Source organism: Poecilia reticulata, linkage group LG4 (assembly GCF_000633615.1).
Source record: "Poecilia reticulata strain Guanapo linkage group LG4, Guppy_female_1.0+MT, whole genome shotgun sequence".
Classification (NCBI taxonomy): domain Eukaryota; kingdom Metazoa; phylum Chordata; class Actinopteri; order Cyprinodontiformes; family Poeciliidae; genus Poecilia; species Poecilia reticulata.
Window position 1 is genome coordinate 3930614 of NC_024334.1, and position 4204 is coordinate 3934817.

Genomic DNA, 4204 nt, shown 5'->3' on the forward strand with positions numbered 1-4204 from the left:
CTACACGGGTCAAAGGTCACAAGTGTTTATTTGCTCACTGAGAGCAGATACACTGGATTCATATTTTACATTAAATGATTGTTTACAAGAAGAAATGGTCAGATGAGTTCCTTACGTTAAAGGTACAGTAGCTCTACTGCAACATGTTTTTACCCAAAGTAAAAATGTTTTTTTGGTAAAAACTTTACTCAAGTACTGAGTCAAATTATCAAATAGATCATATTTAAAATGTTCATCATCAGATGGACCAAAATGTAAAGTTAAATGGAAATGTTGGTATTTTAAGAACCAAAATGACAATAATTCATATAAGTGACAAAAAAAGAATAAAAATCAAATAAAAAAGGAAGCAAAAGAAGAAAATGTTTCCAAGTTTAATTTTATTAAAAATCTTTAACAGAAACTGCAGGTGTGTCTGAGTTTGGTGACGTTTTGGTTAAAACAAGTTTGTTTTTCATTCAGTGGGAAGAAAATCCAGAGATTTGAGTAAAAATACTTCACAATAAAATTACTACACGTAAAAAGTACAGCGTAGTAAAAATACTTATAAAAGTAATTTAAAAAATAATGTAACCAGTTACTAAACAATTCAGTAATTATTACATTAATTAGCATCAATGCTAACCTCCTATGGAGGAAAATGTTAATATCAGATTTCATTATGACTTTTTTTTTTTTTTACCAAAAAACATTTTATTTTTCAACTGAACCCTGTTTTCGATAATATAATAAAAATATATAATATTTTATGTTAATCACATAAAATATTATTTTATTCCCAAAGTTATTTTGTTTTTTTTTATCCAAAACTTTTTCATTTCTAGTTTCAGAAGCAAAGTTGAATTTAACTGGAAGCTAATCAGAAATAACATTTAAATCAATTATTTTAACACATTTTATATTTTAAATGATTGAAAAACAGGAAACAAAAATCATAATGAAAATTTTAAGATTGGAAAATATCTTGGATTCGTTTTTATGTTATTTTTGCATCTATTTTCTAATCTTCCTCAGGCACAGCGCCCCCTGGCGGCCCAAACTCTGAAAATCACAGGCTACTTTACTGATCAGTTATTGATCAGTTCAGGCTGAATTCTGCCAGTTATCAGCACTTTGATCAGGTATTTAAAATAAATTTTGCATCTAGCCTGAAATTAATAATCAATACCCTGAAAAATGATCTGAAACCTACGGAGCAAGATTAGGGTCACTTTAAAAAGTCAATACTTGCTGACGTTTTTCTCAGAATTATGACTTTCATCTCATAATTTTGACCAGAATTCACTTTTTTTCGTACTTTATTTTCTTCCCAGAATTCGCCATTTTGTCCTAATGGCTCTAATCCATCAGAAAAACGTCTGTGAGAAACTGCAGCCTGCAAACCGACCGCTGTTCAGGTGGCGCCACCTGCTGGCCGCGCGTCCACATGGCGACATGGAGGAGGAGAGCTATGGGGCTAAATTAGGGACATAAAAAAACAACAACAATGACACTTAAAAACGTTGTGAAGCTGAAAAGGGACAAAAAAGGATTTGAAACTGAAAAATTAATGTGAAAAAAAAAAATTTCAATGAAAAAATGTATATTCAGTTTCAAACTTTTTATCAGTTTCAAGTTTTTTTAAGTTTAAAAACTGTTTAGTTTCAATTGCTTTTGATTCAAATATTTTTATAGTACTTTTTGTATCTCTATTCAAGAATTATTGACTTATCCAGACTTATTAATATCACTGGAAAATCACTTGTAAGTTATTTGTCTTATTTAACAGAACTAAAACATTTTCCCTAGAAACTAAACAAGAATATTCGGTAAGTTTTTTGGTTTAGTTTTGTTTTTGTTTGTTTGTTTGTTTGTTTTCAGTAAAAGGTTAGAAACTTTTGGACAGGTGACACAAAATATCGTATTTTTCACCGTAATTTTCGGAGCCGTTTCTCCCTCCGTGACGCTGCAGCGCTGAGTTGTAGTGACCCATTCCAACCAGCAGGTGGCAGCGTAACTTTAAGAATCGCCAGGAAGCCTCTGAATCAAATCGGTTTGAATCAAATCAGTTTAATTTTCTGTTTTCTTCAGACGCTGACTCAGCATTATTCTAACTATGACGGGTCATAAAACAAACAGGAAGGAGAGAAGATCAACTTCCTGTTGCCTCCAGGACTGTGAGTAAACTTCTGTTGTTGAAAGATTCAATGACTGACGGAAAATCCGGATAAAAGACTAAAATGTTACATTTACTGGTTTACATGACGAAGACAAACAGTTTAAAACAAGTAAATTAACAAAAACATTTAGCTAATATTCTACTACGACTGATAATAAAACTGAAATGATTAATTATTATGTTATTTAATAGTCAAATAAATGAGTAATCCATAATCGCTAGCTGGTCTGTACTCAAAAAGGCAACTTACTGAAAGAATAACAGCATAAATTAAGACAAAAATATAGATATTTAGCATTTAAGATAAAAACAAAACAAACCTTGTAATTATGTTTTTACAAAAACCCGGTTCAGATTCACTAAATGCATGTTATTGTACTTTATGCAAAAAAAGAGTTAATTTTCTTATTTAAAAAAGAAAATGAATAGTTTTATTTGCATCTTTTAATGTTGCTTAAATGAAAAATATGCTTCGTTTTATCCGATTAATCACCAGAGCAATCGATTACTAACATAATCATTAGTTGCAACCGTAAATCTTTTAGTGGAAAATCTTTTAAAGTGAAGAATCTGAGGAACCAGAATAATTGGACTGTGAGTCCAGTGAACTTTTCTAATCTTTAGTCTCAGCTGAGGGATTATTTTATTTTAGATTAGATCCAGATTAATTCATATTAGCCTGAATATTTTAACATCACAAAATGAGCAGATCTCCAGAACGATGAGCAAACTTCCTGTCGACATTCAGCTGGAGAAAAAATTCATTTCTGGTCATAAATTTTCATTTAAACTAGAAATTATTTAGCAACTAAAGTCACAGACTGTGTGAATTTGTGCTGCTGCTGCTTCACATGAGGTATTTATAATGTTTTCTGGACATTATAGTATCAATATTTTCTGCTTTTTCATATAAAAAAAAAGACTACACTGCAAAAACACAAAATTCTGTATTCAAAGTTCTGTAGCTTTTTAGTGCAAATACTTTTACACTTGAAATAAGACAAAATTAACTTATAAGTAACTTTTCTGCATCAATAATTTATTAATATTGATGAAAAAGTACAACAGATTGTTTCACTTATAACAATATATTTTTTCCATCCTGTAAGTGAAATAATTTGCATAACTTTTTCATCAGTATTAGTGAATTATCAACTTAAAATAAACCCCAACATCTTTGTAAAAATGTATAAAGAATTTGCACTAAAAAGCAGATAAAAATTTACTGGTTAGATTTTGTTTTTGCAGTTCAGTCTATGAAAAAAAGTCCTTATTTATATTATTTCATTATAATTTTCATGTTTTTTTGAGTCATTTCTGAAGCTCTTTGCTGAATCTGAGTCTGAAAATCTTCACAATCTGCAGAATAAAATCAATTAGAGGTTTAAAAAAATGTATCTGAATACTTTGGAGCTGCAAGTAAAAGAACTTGATTACTTCTAGTGAATGTTCTGCGCTCTGATTGGCCGACAGCGGCGTGTTTCCTGGGCGCTGCGCCAAGCTCAGCTGGCCTCCAGGCTGACCTCGTAATGAGATAATGATGACAATATGGCTGAACTGCGGCGCGCTGGACCGCTGCCACCTTCCCGCCTCTCGCTCAGTGTTGGGGTCTCTCTGTGTCTGACTGATTCGCAGCAGCGCGGGAAACTCTGGAGGAAGATCTGCAGATGATCTCCACACGTCAGCGGTGAGTTCAGAGGAAAACCTTCCTGTTACTTTGAGTCAAATTGATTTAGTTTCTCTCTGAACTTCAGTTCTGCAGCAGCTGCTTTTGTTATTTTGGTCTAAATGTTAAATTTAATGTCCAAAATGTTAATTTGTGTTCAGTTTGTCTTTCTAACTCATTTTAAAATTAAAGTACATTTTTTAAACCTTTTTTATGATCATATATTTTGTTCATTCATATTTATAAACTTTGTTTTGCCTAAAATATTCCTTTATTCATATTTCTATTTTTTCGCCTTCCAAGCCTTTAATTCACATTTATGAACATTTTATTTCCTAAAAATATTTTAATACATATGAATAAACTTTTTTAGATTCAAA